This window comes from Lycorma delicatula, chromosome 5, assembly GCF_047948215.1.
Source record: "Lycorma delicatula isolate Av1 chromosome 5, ASM4794821v1, whole genome shotgun sequence".
NCBI classification, from domain to species: domain Eukaryota; kingdom Metazoa; phylum Arthropoda; class Insecta; order Hemiptera; family Fulgoridae; genus Lycorma; species Lycorma delicatula.
Window position 1 is genome coordinate 126,044,170 of NC_134459.1, and position 14,875 is coordinate 126,059,044.

Genomic DNA, 14,875 nt, shown 5'->3' on the forward strand with positions numbered 1-14,875 from the left:
CATTAATTTTCAGTTCCGCTTTGCGTACAGCTACTATCCGTGGCAAATGAAGTTTATGGTTTTGTTTGTAGTTCTAAAACCCATGAAACTCTGCTTTTCCAAAACCAAAACTATTAAAAAACTCAAACTCTGCTTTACAGACAATTTATCTTTACAGTTTTGTTAAAATAAACTTTCGAAAAACTCTTGTATAACCAACAAATCCAAAATGTTGATAGTTACGGTGATTTTATGCATTCTCATTAATGTTATTCTGCAGAATAACAAGTTCAAAGGATGTTAGACAACAATGGTTCAGAATTCGAAGACAAATATTGTAAACAGTATATTTCAAGATCTCAGACGAGCTTTCGTTGATAATGACCTTTTGTACAAATGAAAAATTATCCTTCCAGCTAGTTATTCATTTCTTTCTTACATTAAAATCGTTACTCCTTTCATACTGTATGTTAAAAAAAAAACATTTCCTACATTTTTACATTTCCTAATGATTAGAAGTTGTTCAGGGCTCAATTTTATCACCCTTTTTCTGATATAATTTTCACACTGTTGATCTGCCTGTTGGAGAACAAACGATGGTTACATACTCTTATGACGAAAACTGTCTCGTAAATTTACGCCATATTAACTCTTCGACTTCATTAAATCAAATTTTCTACACGGCTCAGCAATTGGAAAACAAAAACACATTTCAATATAACATACATAACCTTCTTTCTTTATTCACGAACATACTTCAGCTTTCATTAATAACAATCTTTTCTACAATATAACAGTAAAATATTTAGATGTAATATTAGACAATCGCTTGACCTTAGCCTCGCACGTACAACTCAAATGGAAAGCAATAACTGACAGACTAAATCGCCTTTATGGCGATAATAATAAATACTTTTTTGCTACTTTCTAATAAAATTACAATAACTAACTACTAAATATTTCTCAAAACTTATTTGAAGTTATGGATGTGAAATCTATGGTTTGGCAATGTGTGATACAGCTTGACATCTAGTGACAGTAAGATTCTATGGATGTTTAATTCGCCGTGGTATCGTGGTAGGTACACAATGTTACACTACACAATGATATACGAGTACTGCAAGTTCTTAACATAATTAAAAATTATTATTCGCATTTTCACCGTAAAATAGATCATTATAAAAAAATCTCGTTATAATTTTGTAGTCATAAAATACATCCTCCAAGGAGGTCAATCAGAGGATAGAACAGCAAAATTTGAAGGTAATAATGATAAAAATTTAACTAATACTCATTCATTAATTGTAGGGAAACAATGGTTGATCACACTCATTTAATAGGACTACAATAATATAGTTGATTTTTTTTTTTTTTTTAATTTAACAATTGTAATAATTTGGAGGAAGATATCGAAAGATGTCTCCTTCCTCAGTGGTATGAATATGTCATATCCGTGCCATTCACATATGTTATTTATTCATCAAATTCCTAATAACGCATAAACTGTATGAACAAATAAATAATGAATTTATTAAACAAAATTATTTCTACAAAATGCATCGCTTAATGGAACTGAAACAGAGCTAATAGGAAAAACAATTGACAGAAGCTATGAAAATGCGTGCATTGATAAAAGTTTTGGAAATCAGATGGAGTAACAAAATACTAAATGGAAAATTTTTTAAAAATTGGAGAAAGATAACTGTAGTTGAATCTCATAAAAATAAAATCAACATCAGGAAAGTCATACATTAAGGCAACTACGGTTTAATGTGTACAAAGCTAAATAAATAGCACTACTTATAATTATGGTATGCTATATCTTATGGCCGTTGTTGCCAAAGTTAACTATTCTCTTTTTCACTTCCCACAATATTCCCTCTCCATTTCTACGAGTTTTCGCCGCGAATACTTGTGTGTTACCCGGAAGGGAGATTAACATTCTAAAATACCCTATTATTAAACCTCCTCCTTTACTAAGTGCATTTGTAAGCGAACTTTACAACAATTCATCTAGCAGTATTGTTTTCCGTATACCACTGCTTTTTTCTAAGCTGGCAAACAGTACAGAGTTGATTAATTGGATTAAAGGGTCAAATTTTGCGGATGAAAAATTTAAAAGAAGGAGAATATTACGATATAATTTAATAGTGTAGATAAATCGATTACAACGGATCTACAGTTATGTAAAGTTTAAGTTATTAGCGTAGAGCAGAAATAATGAACGAGTATCAAATCTATCAAATGAGATTGAAAAAGAATATTTTTTGTAAAGTTATATTCGTATAAAAACTTGCTGTAATCGCTTTACAATATATGTTATTGTAATCTTTTTTTATTCCCAGCCATTTCCTATAAATAATGTTAACTAATAACCAAAATTATGTAAAATCATTTTAACAAAAAAAGTTTTATTTAGTTAATTTGATATCCGTAAATTATTTCGTTAATAATTAAATGTTTTTCTTTTCTTAAGATAAGATGGGTAATGAATCAATGATGAATTAATAACTGTTCATATTTTTTGTAGAATTGGTGCTAGAATGAATCTGTAAATCATTAAAAAATAAAAAAAAACAACAAATACAGCCCTTAATAGATTAAATATTTAATATTCTATTAAAATTCAAACTTTACTTGGTGAAGTAGTTTTTGGAATTCCACTGAATCCACATTGTTAAAATAAATTAAAATAATACATCTTCCACGACGCGTAAAATTTTAATGAATAAATTTAAATGGTATTTAAGATTTCTAAAATCGAATACTCATTTGCATAACAAGAATAGGAAAACACCATAAGATTTGTATATAAACTACGTGCTCGTAAATGTTAATAAACTCTACGAACATGTTCGTAAAGGAATGTTTTTCAGCATGTAGTAGGAATCAATTTACCATACCAAATAATTGATTTTGTGTTATAGACCTCAACCGTAGTAACATATCTTACGCGTGTGTACTTGACTTCCATAGAATCTCTAGGACACGTACATCTCCTAATGCACTAAACACGTAACATCCACTAAATGCACTAACATAACATACACTATCAACAGCTATAATTCAGAAACAGCTATTAGAGATTTCCTTGCACCCTTGTTTATGTTTATGTCACTTGACATAAACATAAATTAAACAGCAATTGCATGATAAATACGGACATCAGTTAACTTAATATATGACTAACATTAATGTAATTTATTATTCTCGATCATTACACTAAGCACAATCTTTTTATTAACAAATAACGTATATACATATAAAATAAAAGATGATAAAATCAAATCTATCCAAATGGATATCAACGAAATAATTTGTACGTATAAAATACGGGCTAAACTAAGATTTTAATAAGATAAAGAAGAAAAGAGTTTTTGAAGAAGACTAGAAAGAGAGAGAAGGAGAGAGAAAGATGTACAAAATAAAAACTATTGATTGACGAAAATTAGCTTCAGAATTCAAAACAAACTGTAGTTCTGATAAGGTCCACTAAATTTAGATTTCAATCGTACATTTTAAATCTTATTGACAATAACATATTCTATACAAATATTTTATAAATAAAATATAAATTACCAAAAATATTAAAAATAAGTTCAAGATTAAAAGAAAATATGTATTTAGTCAAAGTTAGGAATATTATTTTTATATTACAGATATTAATATTAAATTAATATAGAAGTAGATAATTATTTTACAGATAAATTATAAAAAATAAGAATATAAATAAATTTCAATCTTATCTGAAGATAAAAGATAAAATTAATGAAATAATATAAAACCTATAAAATTTACATGTGTGTTTACAGTTGATGCTATTATATAAAGAAATCGTAAAATTTTAGAAGAAATAATCGTAACTGGGAGAAACTGGAAACATTTTTTGGGTTGTCTGTTAATAAAAAATGAAATTCCTGCTAATATCAGGAGCTTACTGCAAAAAAAAAGGAAACAATAGCAATTCTGAGGAGGTTAAAATTTTTTTCTCCAAAAATTTAGAACGTTTAGCTCCAAAAATGAAATGAGCAAAAGAAGGTTTCGCAGGGCGAAAACCCAGTCTACTTCTGAAATTCGAATAATTTTAATTAGCAGTAAGTTATTATTTAAACGCACAAAAAAAGAAAATTATGTACAGGTACGCTGCGTCACATACCTCAGCTATACGAATTATCAATGTTCAAGAAACAGAGTTTGTATCTTTGAAAGGAAAACTTTAAGGGGCACATTTGCATCAATCAAAGCGTTTCTTTGATTTGTCGACAGCAAAATTTTAAGAATACACAATAAAAGTGATCAGTTTGAATCATTTTAAGCAAGAAAACATATTTATTAAGTCCCACCAAATTAGCTTACTTAGACAGTAATTAAAATGGTCGAAAAAATAACAGCAAATAGGGAGAGAGTAGCTGCAACTCAAGAAAGAGTAAGATGGTTAGAGTAACCGCAGATCTATCAAGGATGAATATAAAAGGACATAACTGTGATTGCAGGACGGCAGACAGGCCCATCACGTATAATTAGGAGATTTTTTCTTCTAAGATTTTTAATTTTTATGGCATTATTGATCTGTAGTAGATTATTATTAAAAAGGTTTGAGCGTTCAAATCGTACTAAACCTTTGAACCCACAAAATTTATATATATATATATATATATGTATGAATATTTTAAAAACTAAATAAATTACCTTGTTTAACACTAAAAAAAGTAACTTTATGGAGGTTACATAATACAAGAAGTATACAAGTTGGATTTAATAAAAAATGTATATTACCTCAATTTTCTTAACTTTTTATATTTCTGGGCGTTGAAATATGTTAACACTATCTTCTTAAACTTTTACATTTGTTGTCACCTCATATGTATATTTTATAATTTAAATGAATTACATAAATCATGAACATATTTGATGCACTGTTTAATTGATGATTTTTGTGAAACCTAAAATTAGACAAATATCAAGATAAGTAATAAATAATAAATATAAGACATATTTTTAACTTCACGTATTATTTTAACTAAATAATATGATAAAGACACTAAATTAGATGTAGTTGGACTGAAAACGAGTTATGAATAGCAAATTTTAGTAATCTACTAAATTGTGAAAAAAATTTAAAAAACTAAACTTTTCAGAATCCAAAACCCAAACTAAAATACTCAGTCATCGACCAAAGAAGAAATTATTGAAATAAATAAATCCTTAAAAAAACAATAAAGGATAGAAAAGGAGAAAATGTAATAACAACAGAACTTCTTAAATTAGCACATGAAAAAACTGTATAAAAATGTGGAAGAAGAGATCCCAGAAGAATTCCAAACTACATTGACAAATTTTCTACAAAAAGAAAAGTGCAAAACGAATCTTAATAATTATACAGGCATATCCGTTTTAACAGTATCATACAAGATACTCCAAAGCCTTTCAAGCAAAAATACAATATCATAGGAGGATGATTTTAAAAAGGAGAGATCCTGCCTAGAACAAAATTTCTACACAAAACCAACAATTAAGAAAAGAATGGTTAAGAGCAAGGAGTATGTAATAGTATATGTAGACTTCAAAAAAGCATACGATTTTGTAGACTGGGAATAATTAATACAAATTTTAACTGTGATGGGGGTCAGTGACAGAACTAAAAAGATATTTAAATAGAATATAACAAATGTTTATTCAACAATTTAATCTATGCTTATAATAAAAACTTGATAAGATAGCGGGATGGTTTTTTTCAAATTCTCTTCAATTATATTTTGAAAATGTCATAAAATTATAGAGAAAAATATTAAAGAGAACAAAATAGAAATAAATAGACTAAAAAAAATAAATTGGAAGCAGATTGATTTATCTTTACTGATGATCTTAACAAATTGTAAATTGATTTATTATAAAGATTTTAAATAAAAATCTTAAAGGAAACAACAGAAAGAACATGTCTTCAAATATTCTATGAAAAAAGGAATGTATGACCAGCATAAAAAATAACCCAGAAATTTTGAAACAAGTTTTTTTAAAATACTTAAATGAATAATTTAAATACCTAGTAGAAAAATTAAACCTATTCTATTGCTAAAGAAAACTTAAACTTAGAAAGTAAAGTAAACAGATGGAATTGGTATATCGGTCGACAAGAAATATAAACAGTACAAAAATTTATATCTTACAATGTGAAATCTATGCACTACAATTCAATAATAATACCTGAATTTTTGTATTCAGGAAATAAATCAACAATGAAAAAAAATACTTAAAACAGAAAGGAAAATATTAGGCACAAAACGCAAAAATAATAGAAACATACTACGGTCAATTGAAGAGCAACCCAGCATTATGAAAAAAAATAAAAAATAGATTCAGTGAAATGGAGATCATACTTCTTTACATATATAAAAATAATGAGTGGTGAAACTAAACCAAGAAAATATTTGAACCAAGAAAATATTTTTTCTTAACCAAGAAAATATTTGATTGTTTCCTAAAAATTGAGAACAGACCTTGGATTTAAAGAAATGGAAAAACAAAAAGAACTAGACATAAAGGAAAAGGAAATGTATAATAGAAAAATGTTTAATAACAATCTACAGAATTTCTAGGAAAAAAACAGAGAAAAGAGCAAGAACAAAACCGAACTTAAAGCGAAACAACAAAAAAAATGTCGGCAAAATGTACTGTTTTTTTACTTTGAAGGGCTGTAATAAAACGATAAGTTTGTTTTTCATTATTAAATATTTACTATGCCTACGTATATTCTCGTACAAAATAAAATGGCTCTTTAGACAACCTGAAAAAGTCAGAACGAATTTTTAAGTTACAAAAATGGGCTGAAAAATGATTATCTGGTGCCTATAAGTTGAATCCTATAAACAATATCTGATAAAAACAATAATTACTTTAAGTAAAATATAATTTCTATCAGCCACTAAACCAGACAATGGAACTGTTTAGTGTAACAATACTATGCTTCAGCTTACAAGAAAGGAGCTTATTATGCTTCTGTTGCCATTATTAAACATCTGAGAAATCTTCCCGCCAGTTCGTAAAGTTCAACAAATTCATAAAAATGATATATTTTGTTTTTAATAGACGTTAAAATTCTTACATTTTTATTTAATTTCTATGGACTTTGTGCCATTTTACTCAGATTCAAATTCTCTATAAGTTTTTTAAAAATCTTTTTGTGTTAATTATCCATTTAACAAAGTTATTTTATGCCAATTGTGTTTTTAAACCTCAATCTTTAATCATTTATCCAAAATTTCTCAGAAAAATTATTAAAAATATAGTTCCGGGACCTATATTTTTCAATTTATCAGGTCAAATCTCATATAAAACAATTAAATTTGTTCCTTAATTTGGGTGCCAAAGTATTACAGTCTGGCTTAATTTTATCGAAGACGCAGAAATCAGGACGAAATCTTTCGCCAGCCGTCACTCTGTAAAAAAGTGTTCTGAACCTGTGTTTCAAGGATTCGTCTTTTGCGTTTAAACTTACTTTTACTAATTCTCCTGAATTTATTGATTATGATAGTATAACTATCATATTGAATAATAATTTGATCTAGATCTTCGTAAACTGTTTTTGTGATTTTCTTTTTAATTATTAACCTAAATAATTTTGTAGAAATATTAATACTCTATAACGTCAAGCAAAAAGATGGTTAAAAGTTATTAAATAAAATGATGAGCAAATACATCAAATAATAATATTCATAACTATGTAGAGTAAAATAACGTAGAATAAGGTAGTTAATACAATGAAATATTTATTTTTGTTTAATCAAACCAAACAAAACTTTTACGTGAAATTTATTATTTTATATATAATGAATTTAATCTACTAACAAACTATAACGCTACAACTCTTTCATCAGACTAAATTAGGAAAATAAATAATCAAATTCGTAGAATAAAACAGATAAATAGTAAACGTTCAGAATAACACTAATACCATATAATTTTAAGATAGTGACCCACGTTTGTATAGATTACGTCCTTTATTAAGGGGGCACTTTTATACAAACTAGATTCCACAAGAAAAACGATTTATCAACATTATTGCAGTTGACGTTTCCACGAAAAACCAAGGAGGATTTAATGAAAACTGATTTTTACATTGTACAAAAATATTTAAGAAATTTTTTTATATTTTATCGTTAACTATCCCTGAACGTTAGATCTTGTTACTTATTAAATCTTTTTACTTATGACTAAATAGATACCTAGGCAGACCTCTGTGGCGGAATAGCTAGGTTAAGAAATTCACCAAGGTTTGTTTTTAATACGCCAGAAAATTCAGTTGTCATCCCAAAATAACGTAAAGTAGCTGGAACTGGGTGTTAGCTTCTTATTGAGGTGTAGAATGAATAAATAAAATAAAAACTAATAAAAATATCAAAAAGAAAATACTGAAAGGAATATAATACGATAGTTAAAAACGACAAAATAATCAATAGCTGTCGATAGAGTAGTCACTTACGCGTTGTAATGTATATATACGCTGCGTTTCTTACTAATAGTTGAGGAGCGTAGAATCTTGGTTGCGTTGATAAGACGTTCTAACATACCTTAAACAATAGTCCCACAATATGTTTGTTTGTCTTTACCAAAACTTTAATAATTATCCTAAAACTATACAGAACGCCGGTATGTCGCAACACACTTCACAACTTGAACTGTGCGCCTATGTGTCCCCTCCTCAAAATATATATATAAACTTTAAATGTATCTAAATTTGTTAATACAACTGAGTAAATTAAACACAAGTGCGTATGGTAAAAACAATATGAGAAAAATGTTTAAAAAACGGAAAGTTTCAGATGTAGATTAAAAAATTATTGATGTCGAATAAGTAGTACATTAGATCGATTTATTGATGAATGAATTATGTTAATGCGAAGAACAAAAAACAAATCTATTTAGTAAGTAAAAAGGAATTAATTATTCGACGGCTCAAATATAAAATAAAATATTAAAATTTAGATATATTATAAAAGAAAAACTACCTTGAGAAAAACAGTAAAAATATTTTTCTAAGAACGTGAGTTTATAAAGGTCAAAGGAGATAAATGACAGAGATCAAGAGAGAAATGTTAAAGAACATTTATATAAAAGAAAAATGCTTATAAAGAAAATGTAACAAAAGCATAAGGAGAAAGTACTGTATATAGAAAAGAAGTGAGTGGAAGTGATAAATGAGTAATGCAGAAGATAAGTACAATATAAGGGACGGGGTCATTTAAAGTTGGACGCAAATAGTAATGATCGCAATAACTACATCCCTATGTTACGCAGGTATTAATGAAATTTATTTTATAAGGGAAGAATATAACCTAAAAACTAACCAAAACTTATTTAAAGGTAGACAACCTTAATTTAACTAAAGTTTATTAATATGAAAAGGAGGTGGTTAAAAAAAATAAATAAATAAAATAATTTATTTAATAAAAACAAAATAAAATAAAAAAACCAGTCATTTATATAACAAAATATTCATCAGCAAAAACTGTACAATTTATAAACCTATAAATAAAAAAGAATATAATCTAAAAATAGAACTATAATAATTTACTAATTCATAATCTACTCTAATCTAAATCTTATAGGATAAATAATTCTAACTTTTTCTTATATCTGTAATGATAAATAAATACAATAGAATACCATATCCCTAAACTATCTAATAACCTATAAGAAAAAAACAATTTATAAAATTAATACTACCAATATAATGATTGTTTCACGAATCCGTAGTACAATTAGTTTGCTAAAATTAATACCAGAAAAATACTGATGTATTAATATTATTTGACTTTTTTTTTTGCTTTTATAATTATTTTAACAAATAAATAAAATAGTGAAAGAAATAGCCAAATTCATATGCATATTGAACAATAAATTTTATGTACAATTGTAGTTCGTATTAAGAATTTTATTAATCATCTACAACCGAACAAATAATAAGTTATATTCAATAGTAATTCCATGTGTAAAAAATATACGAATAATAAAAAAAAAATATATGGACTAGAAAATAAAAATAATAAAATAGGTTATTGATAATAATGTATATTCTACAACATGTTTTTATTTTTTTATTATAAAAAGATTGATTCAGTCTAAAAGTGAGAAGATATTTTAAAAGTAGTAAAATTATATATAAAATATTTTTCCTTTAAAAAAAAACTTTTACTTTTATTTTTAGCATGATTCCTCAAATTAAAACTGCGGGTCAATTAACTATCATTTAAAAATTATAGATCTATCTACCTAAAAAATATTTTCTGTTAAGAATTATAAAATTAAAATAAATTACTTAGTTTCTAATATTTTTTTTTATTAATAAATACTCTTCATTTACTTTCACGATAGAAATTAAATTTCTTTTTAAAACATTGAATAATTTAGAAAATAACATTTTAAGTTGAAATCACTAAAATCATTATAAATATTGTACAGAATTAAGAAAATATATTTCAAAATAAAGTCTGGAATATATTACCTACTTTTTAGTCATTATTAAATTATTCATTAATTATTACTAATATTATTTGTTAAAATTAATAATAACTACCTATTGATAAAAATAAAACCAAATTTTCAATTACTATAAAATAAACTTTTTTATATTTTAAAAGAAAACAAAACTTAATTATAAAATATAAAATTTATCATCGATTTAAAAAATAAATAAGCAGAAATAATAAACTAATTGAAATTGGAGAACAGTTTTTGGTTGTCTTAAAATTAGTTCATTTTAAAAAAAATAATCTGATCATAACATTACACTTCCAAAATAAATAAAAAAAATAAATAAATAAAAATACATAAGACTTTTTTTTTGTTATGAAAGAAGGAGCATCAACAACAGCTATGGTCATTAGCCCAGTGAAAAATTTAAGCGTATGACAGATACCATGCCTGACCGTAATTCGAACCCCGGACCTCCGCAAGAAATGCCGAAACACTACCTACTTAGCCATGGAGATCGGAAAGTAAGACAATGTTTTGTTAAATTTTAGAAATTAACAAAATCAGAAATTTAACGAATTATCTGAAACCAAAATAATAATTATTTATTTATTTTTAATTAAATAATTGGTAACAGACTACTACATTTCAAGAAAAACTATATTTTACAACAGTATGATTTTACACACGAATATACGAAATAGTAATAGAAATTAAAATAAAAAAAATTAATAGTATTAGAAGTATGGTTCATTTAACGTACAGGATTTGATATAAAAATTCCATAAGCTGTTGATGGTTATTCGGTAAATAAATAATGGGATAGAGAAGAAATATAGTAATAGGAAATAGCATGAAAGCAACAACTTCAATTCTTTTTACAGGTCGAACAAAAGGCCAGAAATGAATGGGAGTTGAAATATAAAGGCTATTTTTTTGAGGACACGCACTATCAAATAATAGTTCAAAATTCTGACAATATTAACGACGAATGGCTCGATCTTTCTTTATCGAATTCTCTTTTCTCTCTCATATTTATATACTTTACGTGGAAAACTAGAAATTGTATTTAAAGAAACCTGTTACAGAGAAAATACATCTTCCTTTTGTCAATACCATACAAAATTCTAAGCAGTTTAACTAAACAGAATTGGTTGAACCTATCTAGGATTGGTTGAACCAATCCTAGAAAATGAATTAGAAAAGTATCACACTGATTTTCGATCACGGAGAAGTTGTGCTAAACGAATTTTTACTCTTAAAACAATTTCAATTCTGCAGTACCATAAAACTGAAAATTAAAATTTAGTAGCAATCTTTGTTGAGTTTAAAAAAAGCCTACGATTCAATTCAAAGAGAATCGAATCACTTCTCCAAGTTCTCCAAGAATTTGAAGTCGATCAAAACAAAAAACTTCTCTAAGGTAAAATTTCTAGAAAATCTCTGATCCTTTTGAAATTAAAACTGATGAACGACAGAAAATTTTCATTTACTGACTGTCTCTCCATAATTATTTTTAATTGTTCATTGGAAAAGGTTAAAAAAATAAATCAAGAAGCTTAAAAAGTTAAATATATAGTTCTATAAAATTTGGTACTAAAAATAAATTTCTTTCGACCAATCATCTCGCTTTCGCGGATGATTAAGTAATATTTGCAAACTACTCAATAGAAGGAAAAGTAAACTAATAGAATTAGAAAAATGCACAAGTAAGATAAGATTATTAATACGGAATGGATTTTCAGTACAAAAAACTCTATCAGCCTTGGAGAAGTAATTACTCCTAATGTTCTAGAAGAGAAAGCATGAAACCAAGGTTACAAAGAATGAAAAAACTTATCATGTAACAGCACAAATTTATAATCAAAAATCAATATTGAGAAATGTTAAGTTTAGATACTACGAGACTATAATTTTACCTGCAGCATTATATGTATCCGAATAATTTAATTTTTTACAAAAAAAAAAAAAAATGGAAAGTGGAGAGAAAGGTACTAAGAAAAATTCATGGTCCGATTCTAGAGGATGGAATCTATAAACCTAAAAAAGAAAACCTTTAAAAAACTGGGAGAGATTGAACATCTTTTGAGGAAATGAAAATTTAAATTTTACTAATTTTATTCATCGTCAACTGTAAAAAAAATGGAAAACAGTAGATTAACAAAGCAAATATTTACCTTTTTTGAAAACTAAAAACAAATGGTTTCAAGAAATCAAAAAGAATTTTAAATTGCTTAAGATATATAAACAATTAAGATCTACTGGACAGATCTCTTTTCAGAACATTTATTTCAGAAGTTAAGTTCCAAAGGAAAAGAACAGCTTAATAAGTCTAACATGGAAAGTAGAAAGAAGAAAGAATCTTCGAGAAAGAATGATTAAATATTGGAAGGGCAGGAAATTGAATACTATTCATTGAGATCCTTAGGTAGTCCAAACTATATATATATAGTCATATATTCACATACATTTACAAATTAAATTGAAATTAATTTGAACGTACAACATTTCAAATTTTATTTTTAAAAAAAACACATGAATTTTTGCGCATTTTTGGTAAACCAAAACTAAGAAAATAACAAAAACGATTCATTAAACAACATTTAAAATTTTATACAAATCAGGAAAACATTAAAAAAAAAAAAAGAAAAAATTAACGTTTTATTAAAATCAAGAAAACATTACACATGATTTCCCCAATGAAACATCATCAATAAGAAAAAATTACCTTAACAGTTTTTTAATAAGAAAGAGCGGAACGTAACCGAATCCCATTAACCTATAACCTGTTGCTTTGGGTCTTTAAGAATAATCGTAACAAAATCATAATATTGATTTTAAATTCAGTAGTAGCCATTTTCATATTTTAGATCAAGTAAAAGCAGTTTAATAAGCTATTTAGAAATTATTATACCTCTTCTCTTACTACGTTAAAATAGTATCGATGTTATTACTTCAATACGTTGTTAATATATATATATATATATATATATATATATATATATATATATATATGATAATCACTGACTAAGACGAAGAAACAAAAAGAAACGAGAGAGTTTCACTGGCGAAAGCCAGAGAAACTTGTAGTCAAATGGGGTTTTGCGTACTGGAGTGAAGTGTAGAAGATTTTGATACGTTGCAGCAGCAACATATTAAACAGCTTACAGGTCATTAAACCATAATATTCAGAATTTATCACTCATCAAACCCGTTACTTTGATTATCAAGCAGGAAAAATGGTATACTTGTTTAAATTTTTAAATATATTTGTAATATGTAATAATTATTGTAATAATTGTAATAAAAACCATTATAATAATTATTTTCTTTATAGGAAAGGATTCCCTTAATATATTTAAAAAATTTAACAATAACCGGCAAATTATTAGTAAAATATAATAATTATAAAATGGTTTCTCTTTTTATATTGAAAAGAAATTTAAAAAGAAAAAAAATCATTTTTAAATTTGGAGCGGGTTAATATAAACGTATGTAAAAAAAATATAAAAATTATAACCAATAGGTTAATAATTTATTTTTAATTAACATAACTGTCTCTGGAATGTTAGCCTGAATTGTTAGATACCGATTATTATTTATTTTCCTAAGGTGAACGTTGCAATCTGTTCAACTAGTGAACAATAAGCAACCCTACGGCCCAATGAAATGACACCGATATATATGACGTGTAAATGAGGTGTAGTCTTGTATAGATTCAGGCCGATCGTTCCAGAGACGTATGGTAGGTAATATCAACACCAACCACCAAAGCACACCGGAATCCACTGCCTAGTATTCAAATCGTATAAAAAGCAACTAGCTTAAACAAGGATTCGAAGCTCAGAACTTTCGAGTTAGAAAATCAGCTATTAAACAATTGATTTGCGACGAGTTAACCGTTAGTACAGCCGGTGGACCTATCTATTAAATAGAAAGTAGGCTTACTCAACTCGTAGTATTACTCGAGTATTACCTTATTACAACTCGTAATAAGGTATTTATTACAAGCTCAACTTGAAAAAAAATGTGAAAAATTAATTATCTAATTATTAAAATTTAAAAGATGAATCTACGAAACAAATCTTGCTCGTATAGAGAAGTAGATTCTTCTTTGTTTATTTTTTATAATGCTAATCTACGATAAACGTTTCCCCTAAAAATAGAAGCGTGAAACTTTCTTTATGCCGAATTGGATCACATTTTTCTTTTGTTTAGAATTTTAAAAAAATTACATAAGAAAATGAGTTAATTTTTTTAAATTTGTTTAGATATTGCATGTATATTATAATACTATAATAAAAAAATTCATACCACCGTTAATGTAATACCAACATCACTGGTACTAACACAATTATTTTTCTACTGCATCTAGGTTATTATAGATATATAACTTATGAGGATAAATTATTATATTTGAAGGTTA